Source organism: Pinus tabuliformis, chromosome 6, assembly GCF_031772625.1.
Source record: "Pinus tabuliformis cultivar Carrire ecotype Pingquan chromosome 6, CPIR1, whole genome shotgun sequence".
Classification (NCBI taxonomy): domain Eukaryota; kingdom Viridiplantae; phylum Streptophyta; class Pinopsida; order Pinales; family Pinaceae; genus Pinus; species Pinus tabuliformis.
Window position 1 is genome coordinate 11,107,921 of NC_142292.1, and position 27,310 is coordinate 11,135,230.

General features: G+C 37.1%; 1 pseudogene; it reads left to right on the top strand.

Moving 5' to 3' along the window:
* The first annotated feature begins 16,789 nt into the window (after positions 1 to 16,789).
* LOC149256966 (uncharacterized) lies at positions 16,790 to 26,534 on the top strand (annotated as a pseudogene).
* Positions 26,535 to 27,310: the final 776 nt, after the last annotated feature.

The following is a 27,310-nucleotide window of genomic DNA, read 5'->3' on the forward strand; positions in this document are numbered from 1 at the left end:
ATACTGAGAAGATCTTCCCCGAGAATGGTTGGGGTCAGGCACCAGAGTTTGCCAATCATCCAAGTCAATATCTAGAATACCAACTTTCTGATTGAGCTCATCTTCCCAATTTTCTATAAGCTAATGGACTTGGGCATAACTGCCCTCATGACAGGAAGTGACCGCTTTATTATTAATTTGGGATGTAGACTTTTTGCCACGGGTTTTACCAACTGATGCATTGGGTTGGCAAAACTCAGGGAATTCTTTAGGCTGTTTCCCACGGTTACGAGAACCCTGGGTGGTCTTTCCCTTTCCAGAAGCAACACGAGCCATGGATCTAGAGTACCTGCGAGGCCTGTTGTCAACTAACTTGAACCCTGTGAGCTGACCCGAGGGGAGCCTATACCCAGGAGAAATAAGTTTCTAGGAGTCGTACTGAGCTAGGGAACCTGCCAATGTAACCACATGTGAGGGCGATGACTGATACATGAACCAATTCGTTCTCTTATTGTAGACAGGGATCGAAAATAAAAATAGTCCCTGAGCCAAACATGAATCCAACTCTGCCCGAGATGTATGAAGGTGTAAGTATAAACTGAACCATCCACATATCGAAACCATGAAGGTTCAGGATGTAAACCATAGACATGTAGAAAATAAATACAGTCATTGCGCTAAGGACAAAAACAAGAAGAGAACCAGGAACAACCCATAGGCCTAACCCAACAAATGCCCATCCGTGACAACAAAATACCAAAGAACACAAACACAGGAATACAGTAACAAAAGAACCCTCATACAATTATGAAATTGCTGTATAGGAATCCAGGTAGGGATCCTTCCAAACCATCCAATTTAAAACATAACCATTCATCTCGAAGACCAATAGACATATATAACGAGCCATAGAGCAGGGATACAAGGTTTGAGATTGAAAACATACCCATGAAATGAGGACTGAATCAAATGTAATTGAACCAACACCTAATGGAGGATCACAAAGGACACCTTCCCCAAGTTGTCGTGTTGCTCGGACCAGAGCAAATTCAAACAAGACTTACAAATAAGAAACTTGCAAAACTTACCAGTGAAAAATATGAAAACTTTCCACGCTATAATGCCTCTGCCACCTTCTGGGATGATATTAATTGACACCATGTGTGAGGACACCTTTCCATGTGCTTTGTGCATGTGGATGGTGGTGGAGGATCACCTCAGTATTTTCATAGTGAGCGATGGGCAGGGGCGGGACTTAATCTCTCCAGCTCACACCTTGATTGGGGTTGCTAGTATATATATTGACAATGTCGTTGATTGTCCCTAATATCCTGCTCAAGGATACCATTTAAGGGAGTTAAATATTCCTCCAGGGGTTGCGGTGGCTAAGCCATCTCCATAGATCTACCCAGGTGAGAACAACCCCAATTTTCTAGGAAATTTATAGCTTTGTTTCCTTCTCTCCTTACATGGGAAGTGAGGATGTAGTCAAAGTTGGGGAGAAGCTCACCCACTTCCTGCACCAGTCGCACAATACACCAATTGTGGCTAAGATTTTCCCATCTTGCTCCTTGGTTCAACTTCTTGATGATTTCAATCACCAGTTTTGAATCACCTTCAATCACTAACTTTTTGTATCCAATTCTAATGGCGATAATGAGGCATTTTTGACCGCATTAAACTCTATCTCATTGTTGCTATCATAACCGTAATCAACCGCGTATACAAGTCTAGTCCTCTTTTGTGAATCCAGAAATAGACCTCCAAAACCAATAGCCCCCGAATTTCCTTTAGAGGTGCCATCAAAGCTTAGCTTAATGAAGCCATCCGGGGGAGTAGAAAAGTGATGAGGTGACACAACCGGGGTAACTAAAAGTTTCCATGAGTTTGGGGCTATCATATTGGGGGACATATTCAAGATGTTTAGAATTGTAGCTTCATGAGAGGTAACCCACCAATCATTTGGATTCCATTTTACGCCAATATTTTTTCTCTAATATTATGAATTATACCTTTCCATATTTCTTCCTGGGGTTTATGACGGTCTTTAAAGATCTTGTAGTTCATTTCCTTCCAAATGGCCCATATGAGGAATCCTAAAGCAAGTTCCCAAGCTTAATTTAGCATTGGGCTAGAGAATAGGCCTTTACGCCATAAGAGGATGGATTCAACGACCCCAACAATAATCTGTGTCGACTCAGCCTTAACGTGAGTCCCTGACTGTGTAGTTGCAACATAGCGGTGGTTCCGGCCCTTATGTAATAGCGTAATCTGTAATCGGCCATTATTGTGATGGTAGCTATCGGACATTAGTAAATCAGGATTTTGATGAGGGGTGGATTGCGGCTCTGTCATATTGTAGCAATTTGAAGACCCTTAGGCTGAAAATTGCAAGAGAATAGACACTAATCCTGGTCCAGTCGAGCATTTGGGTTTCTGTCCGGCGCTTGAACAACTTCAGCTTGTTCGTTGCAACTTACGAGATAAGTTTGGTTTTGCTTCCTTAGTTCTAGTCTGCGCAGCTATTAAAAGAGTTTTTTTTTAAAAGCACTTCGGAGGTGAAATTTTCCTTTTTGTTCCTTAAACACTGACCATATGATTTGGTATGAAGACAATGTATCTGTGATTCTTTGGAAGTTGAATGGCTGGCAGGGGATGATCTTCAATTAAGTTGTCTGCTTGCCTCGCCATTGCTGCTGGTAGACAGAACATGGGAAGCCAATTTGGCTACTGGTTTCTGCATCAATCTGTATTATATTAAGATCCCATGAGGTCAGCACTTAGTATTCTCTACTTCATGCTGCTGTCTAAAACGTTTTGCAGGCGCCTCTATTGAACTTCGTCAATTGAAGGAATTTGAAAGCAAACTTGTTATAGGATTCTATCCAACTTCAATGATGCAATAAGCAAAAGGATAAATGTCTTATTATTTTATGGACTGTAATGGTGATTAGCAAGAGGATAAATGTCACTATCATTTATTGAATGGAAGGAGAGAGGAATTACATGACACGGTCTTTCCATATTTCTCAGAAATCCAGAAAATGACTACAAATCAATAGCGTAGGCTATCTTTTAGATTCATTGGCAATTTTTCTCATTAAAAGTTCTCCAAACATATAGTCGTGCTCCGTATATTTTTTTTTTTATGTAATTTTTTTCTTTTGGGAGTAATAAGGGTGATGTTTTGAAATCTTTGGAGTGATAAATTTTTCAAAGGAAAGCTCATTGATGTAGGAGGTTGAGTCAGGTTTTTGACCGCATTTGCTTCCAAAAATTGCGAGTGTCAGATTCTCATTGTTTGAGAAAGCTTCCATGGCAATGTTGTAAAAGATGAAAGGTTGATGATCTCAATACTCAATAAAGACATATTATTTGTGGTGATTGTGTCCAAGATCCGCCCGAAATTGAATAAGGGGATCTTAGGTACACCATGTGTATTTGTGATGGTGAGTGTTTTTATGGCTTCATGTTGTTGTTTATGATTTGTGTCTAGTTTTTACATGTAAATGATCTCATTTCATGCACACATTAAATACAATGCCAGCAAGAACAACACCTGTAACGAAATAGATGCAAGGAAGGATAATTAAGCTCAGCAAATGCATTTGCATCACTACAACAAATAATCAAAGTTTTCAACATCAGCATTCTAGCTCAACAAACAAATTCGCTCAATACAATCAAGTTCATGAAACTGCAAACTCCAGCATTTCAAAGCAAAGTCTACATCACTACAATCAAGTTAATGAATCTGTAAACTTCACCATTTCAGAGCACAGTCTACATCAACATTATTGCACTTGTAATCAAACTCAAATTATATTGAATTGTAAGGGTGCATTCTCGATTGAAACTGACACCCAAGTCTTGAATTGAGTCAAATTGAATTCATTGTAGTGAGTCATTGAAATCATTGTAAGTTTTTTTTTGGTGCATTTTCGACAGTGTTCGACACCCTTCCTTTAAGCAAAATCAAGTGAATGCACGATTTTTAACTCTAAAGCAAACAAGCAACAAGTTCACATCTCCTACAAGCGAGCGTGAGTATTCATTCAAGCAATTTACGTCAAAACAGTACAAAGTTCAAACCTTCAAGCGAGCCAAAGTGAAGTTCATTACAGCAACCATCAAAGAAACCAAACAAGTTCAACTCTAACACCAATCAAGCAAGCTGAGATCGACATCAAGCGAGCGTGGCTATTCATTCAAGTGAGCGTGAAGTCATCAAGTAAGGCAAGTGAGCGTTCACACAAACGCGATCGTCATGAAGCGAGCGTGAATTCCAGAGTCTAAGTAAGAAAGTTCTACAACTCTAGCAAGTGTTCCCAGCAAGTGCAATAAACAACAAATCAAGCGAGCGTGCCATTCAAGTCCCATAGCAAGCGAGCCTATCATTCAAGTAAAAAAATCAAGTGAAACAGTTCAAAGCACGACATCTACAACAAGAGAGCCTGACTTCAAGTGAGCAAGTTCAGATGGCGCAACATATTCAGTGGTTAAAAATTCTTCACAGTTTTATCATCTTCAGTGATGAAGACATGGTGCACATCAGCAAAGAAACTCTTGCTGATATTTCACGGCATCTACAACAAACACATGAAACCATTGAGTTTCTTCAACTAGAGTCGCAACTACAAAGAGATGAGCTGCAACAAAATAATGCTTCTTCCAAGTCATTCAACCATACAGATGAAGATAAAGATGTTGATTCCAAATCACTCATCCAAACAACTTCAAGTGTCGAAGTTGTTCATGATCAAATTCAAATTTCTTCCAAACCCATCATCAAGCCCTGGGAAGAGATTCAAAATAACAAGAATCGACGAGGCTTAGGATATGTCACTGATGACACCAACTTACATATCCCAGATTATTCCAAGCCAATTAAGTTCGTGAGTGCAGGATTTCTTGAACAACTCACCTTAGTAGGTTATGAGAAAGTTGCAGACAAACAGAATTGCACGCAACCTGAAGTTGATGTCCAACCGAAATGTTCTCATTGTCAAAGAACCGGTCATATGGAAGATCAATGTTTTGATCTCCATCCTTGTTGCCATTGTGGCAAGCCCAATCATTCCTCAGAAAAATGTCGCACTCAACAAAAATCAACCAGATTGAAGATACATTATGAATGGATCGATCCTTGGGAATGGTCATCCACAGTCAAACGGTTATCTCAATTCTACAACTGACTACAATCACACATAGTACAGCCAGCAGTGAACCGATGATGGTACTCTCATGCAATTGAACGAGGGAGTACAACAGTGAAACTCTCCTACACCTGAAGGGGGGGAGTTCAGATTTATTTTGGAGAACATTGTCTCTCCTTTCAGCTGACAAAGGGGGGAAATGTCAATGAAATTGACAAGTGGTTATCAGACTGAAAGTCTCGACAACATCAGTGAAGCAACCAGTGGGCATCTTCATCAGCCAGTGGGCATTTTGCTTCAGCAGTGAGCATCAGCAAATTCGCCAGTGGGCGATCAACAGCCAAAGCAGCAGTGAGCATCTTTCATCATAGCAAAAGCAAAATTGAGTTGTTTTTCAACATCTTCAGCCAGTGGGCGATCATCATTAGCAAATACGCCAGTGGGCATTCATCAAATTGTGTCAGTGGACACCGGATGCTGTTTTCAAGCAAAGGATAGTTGGATCCTTTTGTGGCTTGGCACATGATGGAGTTTTCAAGCGTCCTTCCAAGATGAATCAGTCATGCAGCTGACTCAGTCTCCTTGTGTGTGTCTGGTGAGAAATTATCTCAACCAAAGGAGAAATTATCTCAACCAAAAGTGTCTAAGATAGCACTCACTATCTTGAGAACACTATGTCTCATCTATTTATTTGTAACACTATATTCAATTATTTTTAATGAATGGAAAATGGGAGACAGAATACCTGGCTAAAGCCTTTTCTGCCCATATTTTGTGTCTGGTTTTTATATGTGTTTTTCTGTAATCTGTTTGAGTTAATTTCATTTTCAATAATGATCCATGTCATGGTGGCTGAAAAGGTTACCTAACTGTTTGCATTTTTTATCTCCAAAGGAGTAAGTGTTCAGGAGGTGTTCCAGATCCTCCTTATTTTGTCCACATAAAAAACAAACCTAAGGACCATGGATTCCAAATTTTTGAAGCTGATCCCAAGTGAGGATTCACCCTCTGCACACCAACCATAAGAAATAAGCTATTTTCGGCCACATTATGCCTGTCCATATCTTCTTCCATATGTGATTGTGGTGGTTTTGATAATCTTTTGCTCTTAGACTGTATGCTTCCTTGATGTTGAAGATGTTGTGGGTGGAATATCCCCATCGAAGAATGTTAGGTCCATCCTGATTTTTGGTTTTCTTGGATTGTAATTATTTGTCCAATTATTGCCATTGTTTTGAAATGGGAGGGTTAGGCCAATCCTGTAATTCCTTCCATTGTCTCCCTCCAGAAGTCGGTTGGGTGGGGGCTTCTAGAATTGGTCCACTGTATAATAGTTATGTATGTTTGTGAACATAAATATCTCTCATATATCATGTCAGCTAAACAATTTCTCCCTCTGTTTCCATGAGTCTTGCCAGAAGAGTGTCATTTTTCCATTTCTAATTTCCCAGAAAAATGTTGGGTTATGGGGTCTCTGTTACCTGCTTTCAGGTTCCAGATTGAGGACCCCTTGGGAGGATCCTGGTATCTGAGAGTATCCTTTTTCTAGATCGACATACCATATTTTCTGGTCCATATGCTTTTCCATAGGTCTTGGCCTCCCTTTAACCAACACCACCAAATTTTAGCACCCATGAATTGATTCAGAGTGAAAGGATCTTGAAGACTTAATCCCCTAGCCATCTTGGACTTTGTGAGGTTGGTTTAAGATACTAATGCCCATTTCTTCAATTGTTGAGCTCCACCCCATAAGAACTTTCTGAAGATGTCTACCATAGTTGAACATGATGTTGGCCCCTAATTTTGACCTTTTTCACCATGCACATTCCACCATTGTATCATCCCTTACCTCCATATCATGATCATATTTGTCATATTTTGGCCTCGTTTTTCACATTAAAGTAAAATAATTATGTCTTTTAATTTTTAGAATTTTTATAATTTTTAGTAAAAATTGAGCATTAAAAATTATTTTGGCAGAAATAGTATTTCCCGTAATGGCTCCATTGAAGTTGTATGTGCAAGACACCTGGGCACAAACTGAAGATGGATTCGAGAAGTACAAGAACCAAGGATGAACATAATCCTATTGGCACACTCCAAATGAGTCAAAACATGCCCAATCAAAGCTGGTCAAACTTGAGTGGTCACTCAGGAAATCCCCTTATTTAGGGGTAATTTTGTGATTTTGTGGAAACTTCTCATATTTTTTGTAACAAAGGGATGGATTCGACTTTAGTAGGTGGAATAGGACTCTCATTGGTTTCTACATTCATTTTAGTTGATGTAGTTACATTCTTAGCTTATTTAAGCACAACAACTAAGTAACTATGGATATATTATTATGATCATTGTGAATTCTCTATTTTTGAATATAATTTGAAGAACTTGCCTTCTATTTATTGTTGTGATCGCTGTGGGATGTGATTTATGATTTAGTGTAGTTGATAGTCTTCAAGTGTGGAAGGGCCCCCATTCTAAGCTAAGTACACTACATTGTAATTGTTGTGCATAATTGTTAATATCTTAGATTGTTAAATATCTCCTTTACAATTTCTTGTGAATATTTTCTAAGTCAATTCATTTCATGTCATAGCCATTTATACTTTTGAAATGATTTCCTTTCAGTATTTGGTTTAAGTAAGGAAGGAAAACCCAAGCATCTATGTTAGATCATCTTCCTTGTGAGCTAAGAATTGAATTGGAAATTGTGTTTATGCATTTAATCTTTACTGGTTTCTTAATTTAATTGTGTTATACTTTATTGTGGAATTGGTTTTGTTGGAATAGGAATGATGAGGAAGGACAACCAGGACCTCTAAGTTAGAGCCTCTTCCTTGCTGGCTATGCTCTTCATAGAATCATTGCACATTTAGATCAAAATTTCTATGTTTTCTTTACAATCGGTATTTTATATTTGTAATATGCAATTCCATTTGTAATATACATTTCCATTATTTTAATCTAAACAACTACTTCATACACCAGTTAAATCTAAGATCCATATACTTTAGGTGTGCTTCTAAGTTTACCAACCCGGATTGAGATTAAAACATATGCTCTAATTCACCTTCATAAATTAGATTGACATGCAAAAATAAAATTTCTAGTAATGGCTCCATTGAAGTCATATGTGCAGGACACCTGGGAAAAAAATGAAGGTAGATTCGAGAAGTATAGGAACCAAGGATGAATAGACTCTTATTGGCACACTCCAAATGAGTCAGAATAGACCCGATCAAAGCTGGTGAAACTTGACCAGTCACTAAGGAAATCTCCTAATTTAGGGGCAATTTTGTGATTTTGTGGAAACTTCCCATATTTTGTGCAACAAAGGGATGGATTCGACCCTAGTAGGTGGAATAGGAATCTCATTGGTTGTTACATTCATTTTAGTTGATTTAGTTATATTCTTAGCCTATTTAAGTACAAAAACTAAGAAACTATGGATATATTATTATGATTATTGTGACTTCTCTATTTTGAATATAATTTGAAGAACTTGCCTTCTATTTCTTGTTGTGATTGTTGTGGGATGTGGTTGCTGATCTACTGTAGTTAATAGTCTTCAAGTGTACCAAGAAAAGGTGGAAGGGTCCCCATTCTAAGCTATGTACGCTACAGTGTAATTGTTGTGCATAATTGTTAATATCTTAGATTGCTAAATATTTCCTTTACAATTTCTTATGAATATTTTCCGAGTCAGTTCATTGTATGTCATAGCCATTTATATTTTTGAAGTGATTTCATTTCAGTAATTGGTTTAAGTAAGGAAGGACAGCCCAAATATCTAAGTTATATCCTCTTCCTTGTGAGCTAAGAATTGAATTGGAAATTGTGTTTATGCACTTAATCTTTACTGATTTCTTAATTTCATTGTGTTATACTTTATGGTGGAATTGGTTTTGTTGGAATATGAATGATGAGGAAGGATAAACAGGACCTATAAGTTAGAGCCTCTTCCTTGTTGGATATGATTCACATAGAATCATTGCACACTTAGATCAAAATTTCTGTGTTTTCTTTACAATCAATATTTTAAATTTATAGTATGCATTTCCATTTGTAATATACATTTCCATTATTTTCATCTAAACAGCTACTTCTTACACTAGTTAAATCTAAGATCCATATACTTTGGGTGTGCTTCTAAGTTTACCAACCCGGATTGATATTATAAAAGATACTCTAATTCACCTCCATAAATTAGACTAACATTTTTGGCGTCATTTCTAGAGAAGCACACTTAGAAAAGAGCTAGTTAGGAAGATTGTTAAAAAAAAAAAAACCTTTTCATTGTGGTTATTCATGCTTAGACATAGAAATTAGAAAGGTAGATCCCCAAAACAAGACCCCCAACCACTAAAAAAAAGCTACTAAAAAATCCATTTGCAAAATAAGATCTACAAAATAGGATGTTAAAGAAGTCATTTAGAGAAGGAGGGTATGCCACCACAAGGATTTTCTCAAATCCTTGTCCACAATTTAGAATGGTCACTGGGGATGGATCTTCATTTCAAAAGATAGAAAATGAACAAAGCATCCATGAATAGGATTCACAAGAAGAGAACCTAGAAGCTTCTTCTAGTTATCTTTGTAAGGAGATCAATGAGTTATGGATCACATACAATAAAGTTCAAATAATAGAGCTAGAATTGAAGAATATCTAGAATATGTATTGCAAGATCCCTTGTGCATTCATGATTTTGAACAAGTTCCACAAGAAGAACATTGTGCTATGATAGTTGAGGAGAATCAAAGACTTAAATATCACACTCAAACTTGGTTTCAATTAGTCACTAGACCACAATACTCTCCATTTTTCAACATTACTTAGCATCAAATCTTTATGATCAACTAACTTTTCATGTCTAAGCATTCATTAAAGTATATTTTTCAAACTTGAATATGAGTCTACTTATGATCTTGTTACGCAAATGGATGCATTAGAAATTATCTTATACTTAAGAGAATGATTTATTTTTCTACAATAGAGTAGGATATAATAAAATCAATAAATAAATAGGTAAAATGACTTCAGAATAAGACTTTTGGTTCAAACTCTCATGAATAATTCTTCAAATCATTGTTCAATACTCATTTGGAAGGATTTTATGGCAAAATGCAGTAAGAACAATCATATTTTGGGTAACCATATAGGATCATTTTCAAAGAATGTTTTTAAACAATAATCTCTTGAAATCTAGTTTTTAAACCCATTTTGAATTTTTCAATTTGGATCACAAATATAAAAAATATGATCAAAATAAATATTAGGTCTCAAGTGAAATTTTGAGGACAGAGTTATTACAACCTTGATTCGAGGGGTCTAATGAAAACATTTTTACACAATATTCATAGGGAATATAGACATTGAATCCTAGTTTCCACTGAATCACCTCAATCCAACATCATATGAAAAATTTATGCTCAAAATACTAACTGCTTGTCGAAAACTCTGCGTGGTGACAATTTTAGTCCTTGACTGTTCATTGGCATATTTCACATTCCAAATCATCTTATTTTCAAAACCTATTTCTAAGGGAGATAGATATTCAAGTATAGTTTATGACACAATTTGAATCATCTCATTTGAAGGCCAGGTGAAAACGTTATGCCACATTTAGTGACTGCATGTCTTAAAATCAACATAGTGAAACTCTGCCTCTTAGGTATGTTCATCAACAATTTTGTGATATCAAACCTAAGGATTTTAAAAACATGTTTCTAATGGATATAAAAATATGAATCTACTTTAATATACAATTGGAATGACATCTATCCAATCTTTAATGAAAATGTTACACTCCAAATAGTGATTGTTGGTCTAGTAAACAATTCACAAGAAGCTCTATCAAACATGGTACTTCTCATCATTTTTAACATATCATTTTAAACCATTTTGAAAACCTGTTTATAATGGAAGTATCCATATGAATTAACTTCAACTTGAATTTGAAATCACTCTAATTGGACATAAAACAAATATTTTTTGAACAAAATACTGTTAGGAGGTATAGGTTGGCCACAATTCCTCAAAGGGTAAACAAATGCATTTTATTTGTATATCATATTTGGACTTGTTTTTAAAGTATTTCTTGTAATTATTTTACATATTTCTTGGAAGAATAGATAATGTACACGTCTCTTCCTCCACAATCTAATATTGTATTGCAGGCAAGTGTTCTGTTTTTGCAGGTATCGGGAAGATTTAAAGGGTGAACTCCATGGATGAATGACTTTTCAAGTCAATCTTTAAAAATTCATATATGAGAATATGAAATGCAAATATTCAAGTCAAAGAAAAGTGGAATTCACATGATGTTGAGTTCATCCAATGAAACTCAAACTCTTGAAGCTCGCCTTTAGTTACTGGCCAACAAACCTACAAGATGGATTGAGATCAAGGAAAAAGACATGAAGCCAATCATGAAAAGAAGAAGTCAAGTTCTATACCATTACAAGTCACATCCATTGCCAAAGAATAATTTCATAGGATATATTGTTCATGATGTCATCCATCATCCATATTGTATGATAAGCTCCGCGATCATGCATGTTGAAGTCCAGACATATTATCTATATATCTATCCATCTACTACTAGATCATGACTTCAACCTATCTTATTTTCATAAGCTTTCCATACATCCCTACTCCATTATACCTCAACTCCATCTATAAAAAAAGGGTCAAAAATAATAAAGGGGTTTGGTTATGAAAATCTAGGTTTCTGGTACAGTACAAACCCGAATTCATATTGGAAAACCAAGTTACTTGGCTAGTATGAATTTAAAAAAAAAAATGGTTCTAATTTATTGATGCAGGAGCATCCGGACACCTCAATGAAAAAAATTAAAGGAAAAAGACAAGTGGACGATCACGTGGACAGCCAGGCCAACCACAACTGAATTCTGTTCAAGGAACTAAATTTAGTTAAAGAATTAGTTATAACTGAATGTATGTATAAAGAACTAAACGATTCCTGAGTGAATCAAGAAGAGGAAAAAACCGAAAATCCTGTGTGAGAGAGGAAGCAAAATGTAGTCGCTGGAGAGTTTTGATTAAGGCTGAAATGCCTTAAGACTGTAATTTTAAGTTTGTGCATAATACAAATGCGTTTGTGAATTTATGTCTTTGTGTATTTCTGTTTGAATCGTTTTTCTGGTTTTCTTTTCAACTGAAAATGGAAGTGTGAATGCCACAGTATGCAGCGTTACAATAGAGTTTTGTGATTGACCTCGAGTATGCGGCATAGAGACAACCGAGCGGATGTATTGAGCGACGCCGATTCAGAAAGATGTCGATGATGTTGATGAGGGTTTCCAGAAAAGAATGGCTGCTGAGTAAATTTTTGGCGAAGATACCTTGTTTTCTGATTTTGAGCATTCGGCCGAGGAAGAAGTTGCAGGCAGCCCTGAAAAGGAGGCGGCAGTGGTGCTCGACAGCCCCACTACCACGGCTGCGACGCCACCCCAGCCCCATCGTCATGGTACTGGACGAGCGGAAGAGGCTAGCAGACAGAACACAGTTGGAGTGGGCATTGAAAGCAGCAAAGAGAAAAGCGAAAGGCATGGCTAGCCAGGATTCTCAGATGGATGCGGTCATCACTGAAGCTGTGCGCTCTCGGTCATCCTACTTCAAGAAACAATCTGATTCTTTGACCTGTGAAGGTGTTCGTCGACTCTTGGAAGATGATCCGGGACTGGAAACTTTCACGTTGGATGAGCTTGCCGAGAATGCAAGCCGATGATGTTGCGGGAGAAGATCTGAAAGCTAAGGATCTCGTAAGCAGTGATGCATTGGAAAATTCTCGAAGGAAAGGCGATGGCTTGGCGGAGAGAAGTCTCAGAATGGGGCTTCGTGGGCCCATAACCCACAGGTCCCAGGATCGAGCCGGTAACAATTCTGGAAATGAAGATCACCCGGTCTTCGTTTTCATCATTTATTTTTGTGTTTCTCACTTTCATTTTATTTTCTGCAAAATAAAGCCCTCCAATATGAATACTTGAGGACAAGTCTCAGAATAAGCAAGGGGGGAAGAAAAGAAAACAAGTGCATTTGTTTTTGCCTTGTTAAACTCAATAAGGTTAGCAACTCAAAATGCAATACATTTTCACTTCAAATCTATATGTGATCACTTTAATCAACAATTATAGAGGGACTTGAAAATGAAAAGAATTTATAGAGGGACCTGAACATAAGTAAAAGTTTACATCATAAAGGGACCTGAACATAAGGAAATTCTACTTCACAAAGGGAATTGAAACTCAAGTTAAAAATCTATCAGAAGGGACCTGTATACAAAGAGAAAACAATTAGAAGAGATATTTGAAGACCAGTTCATCTCAAAACAACTAAGGGAGATATTGGAAAGACACCTCTTTTCAAGCATCAACCAATCAAAGTGATGGAAACACTGTAAGTTACACATTTATTTTTAATGACTTTTGATTTTGAAAGAAATTCTTGAATTAAGAGACTAATTAAACCTTGGTGAATAAGAGTGTAAGCCCTTCATCCACTGCACATACCTTAATATTTTTCTTTTCACAAAATTTTACCTTACCATCTATTCAAATCAAATTCATTTTTTGCAAAAAGTCACATGTCCCTTTGCCTACAAAACAAAGTCTTTTTTGCAAAACAAGTTACATAAAAAACATGTGTTAGTGTCACAAAAATGAGAACAAATGTGTTTTAAATAAGGAGTTATAATGTTATGAAGAACTATGGAATCAAGATGCATTTACATGAGAAATTAAAAAATTACTCTATTTTTTTTTGGGTCTTGAAATGACCTTGAAATGGTCATTTCAAAAGCTATTTCAAAGAGTAATTATTACAAGGAACATATGGAGAATCATTAAGAAATGCATCATGAGAAGGAAGACATTAGACTTTGAAGAACAAGGAGATGAAATAAATCATTACATGAGGGATCTTGAGAAGATCATTGTAATCATCAAAGAAAACAATGTGAATGTAGTCTTGATGATACATTATAAAAGGCTCATTTTGATAAATGGCATAAAAACTTCATACAATGGGAATCAAGTACTTTACAAATACTTATGTATGAAAGGGTTAAGTAATGGTGATAAAAATCAAAATGCATGTAATAATAATAAGGCATATGGTAATATGCACCAAAGGCAATTATAAAAAAAATCAAATTTTTGAAAACTAAGTATGATGAAAATCGATTTTTGAAAATCAATGAGGAAACTAAGTATGATGAAAAGTGGTCATCAAAATCAACCAAGGGAGAATAGACAAGTGTCAATGTTGTCCAGTCAAAGAAATTCAAACGCTGCACCTATAGGAAACGCAATGCAGCCAAACGAAGTTCAAAACACTGCAAACTCAGTTCAAGAGTGCCATTTCATCAACGCAAAAGCTCAGAGAGGCAATGAAGGCTTAGAAAAAGAGTAGAAGGAAGCCCAGTGCTACTGATGAGAACCAGAAAGAGAAATGAAGGAGAAATAAAGGACAATGCTATGGCTAAAAAGCTCAGGTAGGAAGCGTAAAACCCATAATTGAAATCAATTTTATAAGTGCAGTCAAGGATGAAATCGATTCAAATCAAGGTGAAAATTTTTAGGGTATGCAGTGTTGAGGAAATCCTGAACAGTTTCGTGAAAAATAATGAGTTTCATTAACTAGAACTTCGAGATTGATCTGTGAGATACAAATCCTTGGAATCAAGTGAAATTCTCAGTGTTTGAGTTTGGATAGGAATGGAGGTCAGTTAAGTTGTTAAAAAAAAATAGTTGTCAGCATAGATAACAAATCCGAGTTTTAAGAGCATTGTTGGTAGCCTAAACTTGAGTTTGAGACTCTAAGTTACATCGTTGACAGTGGAAAAGATGAGCTCTAAAAGTTATGAACAAAGTGTGAGCCAAAACATAACTCAAGTTGCATTGTTGGTGAGTGAAGTCAGTGTTAAGGTTGTGAGATGTATGAGTGCTTCCAGAAATCGATTTCAGTGCTGGAGTTAAACCATTTGTGGAAAAAACAAAATGTAATTTCCAGGAGCAGAAGAATGTAAGCAACATCATCTTTTCCAGAAATCGATTTCAGTGCTGGAGTTAGATCATTGGTGGAAAAGATAAATCAAAATTTCCAAGGAGCAAAAGACTGTAAGTAACATAATTTTTCTAGAAATCGATTTCAAAAATACAGAGCCTTATCTTTGTGAATAAGTAGCAGTTACAGAGTTGGTATTTCATCCTTAAAATTCGATATTCCAGCAAGGGGTTTCTCCTCATCTTCATGGGTATTCAAAAATCAAGGGTTTCTCCTCATCTTGTAGACAACATTAAGATCAAAGTTCTGGTAAGTACACCTCTGTGTTATTAATTTTTTTTCTTCAAATACATCTACAAGCTGAATCTTTCTTCACACAACAAAATAAATTTCTCTATTATTTAAGACTGCAAACGAAGTTCTCCTCTTTAAAATAGAGTCATCGTTTTTTCCCATGAGATTATTCACTGTTGAAGGTTATTTAAATTAATACAGATACCAAAACAAGAAAGAACAGAGTCATCGAAACTTTAGTATGGGAAGAATAATTGAGTCCACATGATTTCAAATCGAAAATTGGAATAAAGAGACTATCGAGAAGCTCTATCAAGTAGGCTTATTAGAGTTTCTTAGGAGATTTAATGGGTATAGTGCAAAAGTGATAGAGATGTTTGTATCTAACTATGGTAATGAGGAAACCATGGTAGGAGGAATTCTTGTTCCAATCACACCAAATTACCTTTCTTAAGCCACAAATCTATCAAGGACAAGGGAGGAATATTATAAAGGGAAACAATTTAATGAGAATGGATGGAACTACTTTTTAGAAAAGAAAAGGAAAGGAACATTTGACAAAACCAAAGTGTTTCCAAGGGAATGGTTGAGAAAACCATGGGAAGAACTAGTTCTTATTATTCAAAAATAATTTACTTGTGATGGGAAGTATAGCATAGTACATCTATATCATATCAAATTCCTCTAGCATATAAAATGTCACTGTAAATTAAACCTCCCTTATTTCTTTTCTAGAAGTTTAGTGAAAATGGTTGAAGGAGTGAAAAGAAAAACTGGAAGCAAGGAAACTAGCTACTTCCATCAAGGATTAATAAAAATCCTTATTGAATATCAGTTGAAAAATAGAGGAGAGACATGGGAAAACTTCTTAGATAAGAATCATTTTGTAGAATTTAAGAAGGAACATGAGCTAGTTGGAAATGAGGAAGCACTTGAGCAGTTACATCTTTCTAGAGATGTCATGCATTCACCATTATACCCAAGAACCAGATCTAAGAAAAATCAAGAGGGCATAAGCATAGAGAAAGAAAGATCTTTCATATCTTTCCCAAAGAATTCAAAGAAAAATATGATCAAGGAATCTTCTAAGGAAGACCAAGACATTGAGGAAGAAATTCTGGAAGAGATACCTCTTGACATACCTCAACAACCACACCAAGAACTTATTGAGAGGTTAGAAAGAGAAGCACAAGAAAAACTTAGGGAGTTGGAAAAATATTCTTGGATTGAGGGATCAACATCCTACTCATCACATGCAAAGAAGATAAAAGGGATTTCCGAATAGGTTCATGGTGAACCATCGGAAAGTCATAAAGAAGAAAATGTCAAAAAGATGGAGGAATTAGCCACAAAGCTCAAGGTAACTAAAATTATGGAAATACATCTCAAGAAAGAAAATGAAATGTACAAGGAGAAAAATAACAAGGTTGTTAAAGAAAACAAGAGGTTGAAGAAGAAACTGAAGAAATTAGAAACAAAAAATATCCTCATTTCAAAACAGGCATACATGGGGCTAAAAGAGAAAAAACAATGGCAGTACAAATATGAAAAGCAGAAAGTGAAGAGTGCAATCTACAAAGAAAAGGAAAGAGAGAAAGAAGGTATTGGCATCCTTTTACAAGCATCTCAGATAGAGGCTTCTACATCAGGAGGTAGGTCCACAGGTAGAACATCAGGGAGATCAACATGCAGAGGCAGGAGATCCAAAAGACAAAGACAAGCATGAGGACATGCTTGTAGATTAGCAAGGGGGAGATGTTGGCCCCTAATTTTGACCTTTTTCACCATGCACATTCCACAATTATATCATCCCTTACCTCCATATCATGATCATATTTGTCATATTTTGGCCTCTTTTTTCACGTTAAGGTAAAATAATTATGTCTTTTAATTTTTAGATTTTTTAGTAAAAATTGAGCATTAAAAATTATTTTTGGCAGAAATAAAATTTCCCATAGTGGCTCCATTGAAGTTGCATGTGCAGGACCCATGGGCACAAAATGAAGATAGATTAGAAAAGTACAAGAACCAAGGATGAACAAACTCCCATTGACACACTCCAAATGAGTTAGAACAAGACTGGTCAAAGCTGGTCAAACTTGACTAGTCACTTAGGAAATCCCCTGATTTAGGGGCAATTTTGTGATTTTGTGGAAACTTTCCATATTTTGTGCAACAAAGGGATGGATTCAACACTAGTAGGTGGAATAGGACTCTCATTGGTTTTTACATTCATTTTAGCTTATTTAGTTACATTCTTAGCCTATTTAAGCACACCAACTAAGCAACTATGGATATATTATTATGATCATTGTGACTTCTCTATTTTTGAATATAATTTGAAGAACTTGCCTTCTATTTCTTGTTGTGATTGTTGTGGGATGTGATTTATGATCTACTATAGCTGATAGTCTTCAAGTGTACCAAGAAAAGGTGGAAGGTCCCCCATTCTAAGCTAAGTACACTACATTGTAATTGTTGTGCATATTTGTTAATATCTTAGATTGCTGAATATTTCCTTTACAATTTCTTGTGAATATTTTCTAAGTCAATTCATTGTATGTCATAGCCATTTATATTTTTTAAGTGATTTCCTTTCAATAATTAGTTTAAGTAAGGAAGGAAAATCCATGCATCTAAGTTAGATCCTCTTCCTTGTGAGCTAAGAATTGAATTCGAAATTGTGTTTATGCATTTAATATTTACTGCTTTCTTAATTTAATTGTGTTATAATTTATGGTGGAATTGGTTTTGTTAGAAAAGGAATGATGAGGAAGGACAACCAGGAACTCTAAGATAAAGCCTCTTCCTTGTTGTCTATGGTCCATATAGAATCATTGAAATAATTTCTATGCTTTCTTTACAATCAATATTTTATATTTGTAATATGCATTTCCATTTGTAATATACATTTCCAATATTTTCATCTAAACAAGTACTTCCTACACATGTTAAATCTAAGATCCATATACTTTGGGCGTGCTTCTAATTTTACCAACTTGGATTGATATTAAAATAGATGCTCTAATTCACCTCCATAAATTAGACTGACACATGAGGTTTTGGGAGCGGCCATCTTGGAGAGATGGTAGATAGGTATCGACTGTAGAAATGCTTTTAGAATAACTATCCTGCCGGCCAAGTTGAGGGCTCTAAAATCCCAACTGCTGAGTTTCGTTTGGATCTTTTGGAGAAGGTATTTTGAACAAGAAGTCTTTAAGGAATTAAACACCAGAGGCATTCCGAAATATTTGATAGGAAATGAGCCAATTCCAAAGGCAAGCAACTTAGCAAGGAAGGTTTGAATATTCACAAGGGTATTAAAGAAGAAGATGCTAGATTTCTCATTATTAACCAAGGTGCTTGAAGCTCTCATAAATTCATGCATATTATATTTGATATTTCTTACTTTCCTCAGAGAAACTTGACAGAATAGCATGATGTCATCCGCAAATAGCTGGTGGGTAATGAGAAGATCATTGCCCCAAGGACGAAGACCCTTGATTTGGGAGGAAATAACAATCATTCTCAGATATCTACCCAGTTCTTCAGCTGCTAGGATGAATAGAAAAGAAGAGACCGGATCACCCTATCTTAAGCCTCGGGAAGGATTGAAAGTTTTAGTGGGAGATCCATTGAGCAAGATAGAAAATATTGGAGATGAGATAAGGGAGAAGATGCAATTCAACCAACATTGGTCAAAACCAAAATATTTAAGAATACTAATAAGGTAATACCAACTTAAGTGATCATAAGCTTTAGATAAATCCATCTTGATCATCATGCCCAGGGTTTTAAGCTGCTTCAAGGAGTGAATAATTTCTTGTGAGGTGATGATACCATCAAGGATTTTTCAGCCTTCCACAAAACTAGTTTGTTCAGGAGAGGTAAGAGTATGAAGGAGGGGCTTAAGATGCTTGACTATAACAGTGGATATGATCTTATAAATAAAATTACACAAGGAAATAGGCTTAAAACCTGAGGGATCTTCAGATTTAGTAGTTTTGGGGATTAAAGAAATGAATATGGAGTTGAATCCAAGACTTACCCTTTTATTTAGACAAGATTCCTCCACCACTTCAAGTATATATTACCCAATAAAGTGCCATGTGGCTTAGTAGAAGTCTGCCTTGAATCCATCTCGATCTGGTGTTTTATTTTTGGCCATTCCCTTGACAACATCCTCTATTTCCTCCAGAGTAACAACAAACAAGAGGGCATTATTATGATCTCTAGAAATGAGTTGTGGAATGTGTCAAGTGATCCTTTGAATAACTTCCGATCTATCCTAGGGAGGTTCAGAAAGAAGGGACTGGAAGTGAATTACTACCAGGTTTTCTATCTCTTCACGATGAACCAATCTGTTTCCCGAATCATCCTTAAAGGAGAATATTCAATTGTGTTGTCGATGCTGGATCATGGATTTGTGGAAAAATCAAGTGTTTCTCTCACCTTCCCTAAGCCATTGTATTATGGATTTCTGTTTCCACAGAATTTCCTCTTTTTTTCTTCTTCAAGTTGGTTCACCAACTGTTCTTTTTCCTCAACCAAGCTTTGAGATCTTCCGTTAGTGATTATATTTTGTTGGATGTCCTACATTCTGTCTTGGAGTTGTTTATGATCTTTCATGATGTTGCCAAACTCCTCCTCGTTCCAATGCTTAATCTGAGTTTTAATGTCTTTTAAATTTAGTTGGAATGTGTGCATGTGGTTTTTGCCTTGAGTTGTGCTCCCTTTCCACCAACTTTCTACTTTTTGCATAAACAAAGGGTCCCTTAGCTAGAAAGATTTGAAGTGGAAGGGGCAATTCTTGGGTGTTATTTTCAGATCAATATCCATCCTGATCGGCCAATGGTTTGATTCCATGCACGAGAGTATGGAGGCTTCAAGAAAAATATCTCTACTAATCATTTGTTCATAAACCAGAAATCTATCAAGGTGTGATGCTACTTGATGTGGATCCCCACGTTGATTGTTGTAGGTATACATACCAATATTTGTTGGCATATCCACTAGTTGCAGCTCCATGATTGTGTCTTGAAACGCTTCCATCTCAACATCTATACGACAAAGTCCTCCCTTCTTCTCTTCTAGTGGATTGGGTTGAAATGCCCTCCAAGAATCCAAAGCTCCTCTTAGTATAAATTTCTTAGTTTTCCTATATTCTGTAGGAAAACCCCTTTTTCTCCTGGAATGTTAGGCCCATATACCCCCTGTCAGTAGAGCCCAATCATGGGTACCAATGTGTCGGAATTTTCCTAAGAGAATTTGAGGAATGCTGACCCAATCCTCAAATATGATCTCTGTAGGATTCCATAGGATAACGAGCCCCCCTATACTACCTTTGGAATCTCGAGCTACCACCTCGTACTGAGGTTTAAAACTCCTAATAATTTCCTTTAGTCTACTTTTCGAGATTTTTGTTTCTTGGATAATCATAATGCTTGATTTGTCTCTTTTGAGCCTGTCTTTCAAATACCATTGCTTGCCTCTACTGTTGAGGCCTCTCACATTCTAGGAGGTAATAATCATTGAGAAGGCTTATTGATTTGGTGGAAAACCGCTAACAGTGACACCACCCTTCCCGAGTTGACTAGTATATCTCCCATCATCTGTATGGATTCTTGCAAATTCTTTCGGCCCCTCTTCTTGCCTCCTTTTCTAGATGTATTTAGGTCTAAGCCCTGGCCTTGTTGAGATCCTAAGTGATCTGGTTGATCCAAAGATATTGACCCTTACTTAGCTTGATACTGTTGAAAAGTTTCTCGGTACAGTTTCTTTTGATACTCAGGGATGAATAATTCATCCATATGTCACCATTCATTCAACAATCTTCTCATGATTTGTTCTTCTATGCTGAGTTCCTCCTTTCTATCATTTATCTCCATATTAACTTGATCCTTATGTGGTACTAGTGCTTCGTTTTCTTGCAGTTCATCCTCAAATTTCCTCTTTGGTTTGTTTCCACCCTTTGGTGGGGATTTAGGGTTTTCTTTGTTGGCTGGGTCTCCGGGTTCACTGGAGTTCTCACCTTCCTCCATCAAGATTTCATAGCGATTGGTGTTGTTCGGTCCTTTTCTTGGTTGTGGTTAAGAAGAGACAGGGGGGACTTCACATTATGATTTTTTTTTGTACTTCCTAAAAACCCTCCGAATCTTCTTGGGGATTGGTAGAATCTTTGGCAATTTGCAGCTCCATTGATTCAGTTTTATTTAGAGGACAATCTCGGTACAGGTGACCATATTTAGGGCATCTCCTACACCAGAATGGAACATGCTCGTAATTCAGAGGCTAATGCCATATCTCATCTTGATACTCTAACTCAATGAATTCCAGTAGGGGCTCAATTATGTTCATATACACATAAATCTGGGCATATGAAGTATACTGTGCTCGCCTTGTTGATTCAACTACCTTGACAAAACTCCCTATAGAGTTTCCTATCCCTTTTAATATTTCTAGATACCAAAAATTGTTAGGGAGAGAAAATAATCAGACCCATACTAGGGCAGCCATGAATTTCTCTTGGTCTAGATTGTAGCATTCTTCCCAATGGTGCATGAAGAGCACAACATTGTAGAAGAAATAGGGTCCATTATCAAAAACCCTCTCCTTGTCCTCAAGATTGGTAAAAATCACTTTAAAGAAACCCTGAGCCCCCAACTTCAGATCTATATGCCCTTTTGGCTGCCATTTTAATTGGATCCATTTGACCATATCACGTTCTGAGGGCCAAATTTTGATAAAATTAGAGATCAATGCATGATATTTCATGAATTTACGATAATTCTCCAGTTTGTTGCTGGGAATTACAAATCAAGGTTTTTTTAACTACACTTGGTAGACATTGTCCCCTTATTCTGGTCTTCCATTGTGCGGCCAGTACTGGGGTGCCTTTGGATCCTCCTTCAAATCCGCTGGATGTCACAGCCACTCCTTGAGAAATTGATTCGCCTGCTATGATGCTATGGTAGGAGAGGATCTCTCCCCTCTCGACTTACATGTTGATGTTGCTTGTCATAATTCCAGCAGAGGGGAAAAAAACGTTAGAGTTTGGGAAGATAACACTTGTGAAGATGATTTAGTAGGTCGAAACCCTAACTGAGCACATCTCAACTTTGTAATTTTTTTTTTGTAAGCTTGGTAAAATCCTTTAAATTTAAAAAGAGATAGATGTAAATATTTTGGAGAGAAAAGAAGAAAACTATTTTTGTAATTGTATTTTTGGCTTATCTCCTTATAGGTCTAGTCAAATTTCAAGTGTACACACTTATTGGGTGGAGAATTACATTCCACATCCAACGAGTACCCATTATGCATACTTATGAGAAGACCCACATTGATAAAAAATGAAGATACATTAACACACTTTTATAATGTACCTTCAACTTTTATTAATGTGGATCTTCTTAGAAGTATGTACAATGTGAACGCGTTGGATATGAGATATAATTCCACACCCAACAAGTGTCTACACTTGAAATTTGGCTAAACCTATAAGGAGATAACCCAAAAATACAAATAAAAAAAACAATTTTCTTCTTTTCCCTCCAAAATTCATAACTCTTATTTTATTATTTTAACTATTATTTTATCATTTTTCCTTAGGAGATCATTTCTAGTGTTGGGTTGTGTTATATTCTTTCCACGACTAGCCCACGTAGTTAACCGGGGGGTTAGAAGGGGGGTGGATCCCCCCTTCATTGCTCCGATTGCGTAGCGGGGGGAGTCACGGGGGGTTTGAGGGGTGCAGGTAACCCCACTCTATGGGGTCCGGGGCAGCGCCTCGAAAAATTTTGGTTTTGGACCCTATATTAGGTTGGGCGGACCTACCAATGATTTGTGCATGATTTTCGCACATAGTTTTGGACGCGATGGTTTTCGGTCCATGGTTTTGGATGCGATGGTTTTCGGTCCATGGCATTGGATGCTTCGACATGTATAAATATGTATTGTAAACATTGAAAGGAATATAATGAAAAATCAAGCTGGTAGTCCAGGTTTTGGGATCCAGGGGAAAATCTCTGTGTAGATGTGTTTTATGTGTTATGCTCTCGCATTGTTTATTTTTTGTGTTCTATAATTCGTATGCAAGTAATTTATGTACGGGGTTAAAACCTACATTTGGTATCAGATCTCCTTTGGCTTCAAGGGGACGCCTTTGTTGCTAAGGGGTTTCACTTGGGCCTGTGGTAGATCGTGTTCAGTGGGAGATCTGCGGGATCTATTCTGGTGGTGAAAGAAGATGGCGAGTAGTGGAAAGATAGAGATCGAGAAGTTTAATGGTCAGAGTTTTGAATTGTGGAAACTCAAGATGGAGGATCTGTTGGTGGATAAAGATCAGTGGATCATGGTAGATCTGGGTACTAAACCAACGGGAGTGTCTGATGAAGAATGGAAGAAGTTGGATCGGATGGCAAAGAGAACAATACAATTGTGTGTCTTAGATTCAGTATTGCTGAATGTATTAGGGGAAGCTACGACGAAGGCTTTGTGGGACAAGTTAGGGACTTTGTACCAATCTAAGTCTCTGGTGAATAAATTGTTCCTACAAAAAAAACTGTATAACCTGAGTGTTATCACTGAAAATGCTGTTGCCAAATTTTTTTAGCCTAGCTTAAAGACAGGGTGTTTTCGCAGCGCCTGAATTCTTTTTTAGCAGTTTCGCAGCGCTACATGTTTAGGTGTTTTCGTAGCATGCTACGAAATTGGGGATTTGTTCGAGTTTTCAGTAGAGGTTAAAATCCTAGCAGGGCTGTTGATCCAAAATGGCCAATGGAAGGATTCATTGAGTTCAACCAAGTTATGTGTAAGGAATGGAAATGAGCTGCCCTTCTGTATCACTCATGTTCCAAGTTGGCGGTAATGCAACATGTCATAATATGGGTGCTTGCAAAGAGACGGTTGACAGTTGTATAAGCGAAAGTTGCGGTGGTTATGAGGTGGACATAATGCACTTTCAATAGGAACCGCAATTCCAGGTCGTTTGTCTGGCACCAACATAAGTGATAATACAAATGGCGCTGGAGGAAATAGGTTTGCCCATTTGGTTAATCTATATGCATCCACATAGTCGGTGTCTTGATGGATTGGATCCTCTTTGTGGCAGAGTCTAAAGATATTTTTGATCAGAAGGCAAGTGATAGAGATTGGATTGATGTGCAACTTCGGTGGGGAGATTATGATTCTCATGACCTTGAACGGGAGCGTATAGGAAAGGGCCTGCAACTTTATTCTTCGGAACCAACAGAACCGTATTTGTCATCTCAAAATTGTGTACAATAATAATGGGTATTTGTTACAGTCAATATGTTCAGTTGATGCAGAGTGTGATAAGGTATTGATTGTATTTCTATTCCGAACCGTGGGTATCAGAGAAAACGCAGAACTAGGTATCAGAGGTAGCCAAGAAGGTAATAGCAGTCGAGTTGGATCCTCGTATGGTGCTGGAATTGCAGTGCAGGGTACAAGGCACAAGCAGTGCCATTCGGCTGCAGGTCATTCAAGGAGATGTTCTCAAATGTGAACTGCCTTATTTCGATGTGTGTGTGTAGCAAATATTCCTTATCAGATATCTTCTCCGCTTACATTTAAATTGTTATCACACAGACCAATTTTAGATGTGCCGTTATCATGTTCCAAAGAGAGTTTGCTATGAGACTTGTTGCAAATCCAGGAGATAATTTGTATTGCCGGCTTTGAGTGAATACTCAATTGCTAGCTCGTGTTTCACATCTCTTGAAAGTTGGCAAGAACAATTTCAGGCCTCCTCCAAAAGTTGACTCCTCGGTTGTACGTATTGAACCCTGTAATCCTCTTCCTCCAATTAGTTTCAAGGAATGGGATGGCATGGTTCGCCTCTGTTTTAATTGTAAAAATAAGACTTTAGGGGCGATCTTTAGGCAAAAGGCTATCTTATCACTACTGAAAAAGAACTTCAAGACATTTCAAGCATTGCAAGAAGCATGTCAGAAGACAAATGAGTCTGAGAACAATTCCAGAAGATATGGATATTCTCGATGAAAAATTGCTTGAGAATATTGATGATACAACTGTCAAAGGTTTGAATGGATACAGAGTTACCGCACGGATCCTTCAGCTAGTACCCAAGATTGAGAACTTCCGTTCCACCCTGAGATGTATCAAGTTTTGGGCAAAGAGGAGAGGAATATATTCACATACTTTCGGGTTTCTTGGAGGAATACACTGGGCTGTGCTTGTTGCACGGGTTTGCCAAATGTTTCCAAATGCCACCGTCAGTATGCTGGTTTCAAGATTCTTTTGGATATATGCACATTGGCAGTGGCCAACTCCAGTGACATTGGTGGAGACCCAGCCTGATTATTTTGATGGATCAGATAGACATCACCATATGCCAATTATCATACCAGTGTACCCCTATAGTCACTTCAGTTACAATGTTACAAAAAGCACCCTACAAAAACTCAAGTCAGAATTTTCACGTGGCTGGGATGCAATAATGAAAATGGAGTTAAATTGGAGCACTTTGCCAAACAGTGGTGACTGGAATGTACTCTTTGAACGGTTTCCTTTCTGCTCTAGTTATGATTTTTTCATTCAAATCCATGTTACAGCTTCAGATGAAGATGATTTTCAGAGTTGGAGAGGGTGGTTTGAATCACGTTTCTGTCATCTTCTCTTGAAGTTTGAAAAGCTTCCAGCATACTGTGATCCAAATCCATACCCATATTTTGACAAGAATCTAAAGGAAGCCACCAACAGGGTAGTTTTTCCATAATGACCAATAGCAACAGCTGCAACCAGTGGGTTTGTCTACGATGGCAGTATCTTTCAAATGGTGAACCGTGAAGCCTAGCAAACACCAGCACTTAAAGGAACACAGTGATACATGTCAAAAGGAGCAGAATGGATGTCTGGAAAATACACAGGGTGAAATGTTAGAAGGTTCTACTTCTACTAATGAATTTCCTGTTGGTCCACTAGATTCTGGTAAAATTGTCACTACCTGCGGTAATGGTAAACCGATCAGTACACAAGCAAAGGTTACAGCAAGAAATGCAGAGCTATTTGTTATTACAGCAGAAATTGAAGGATGACAATGAACTTTGTTTTAACCTCTTATGTCAGCAGCTATTAAATTTTGTGAGGAGTTTAGAGGAAGACTGTGTTTTTTTAAATCACACAGCAGTTTCGTAGCGCGCTACAAAACTGCTGTAGGTGATGTTTTCAATGCAGAATAAACAGTTTGACCGGGAATGTTAGAAGAGAGACACCTGTACATCAATACAGCCTACAGCTCATCTGGAGACATGGTGTTTGGTAGCAGCGTTCCATACTTTGAGTTATTAAAGAGTTGGGAACATGCTGCTACATTTTCGGAGGATGGTAGGAGACAGAGACCGTAAAAACAGAGCACATCTTTTGGTCAATTAATGAGCCATCAGCGCTTTCAAGCATCCAAGGTTAGCTTGTTTATTGCATCTTTAGCTCAGCCATCTCAGCCTAACTGAAGGAGGACAGCTGTCAAGGATCCAAGAAGAATCATGTTACGAGGAGAATGGAATTAGTGTTTTAGTTTGATTAGGACTCTATGTATTTACAGCGCAATACCTTTTGTATTTAATAAGTTTGTTTAAATAGATAAGGATAGTTAATAGGAACCTTCGATGCTCCCCTCATGCTGGAGGAGGTAGCTCGAGGTTGTAAAGTTTGTTTTCCTATATATAGTGAAAACTCTGATGTAATAGAGGTTGGAGATTTATGAAAAAACAGAGTTTTTATCAGCTTATGTAAAAAGACTCTTTGACAGTAATATAAGGATTACTTTTTCTTCCCAAGATTCATCATGTGTTCAATGCTTAGAATATGTGTG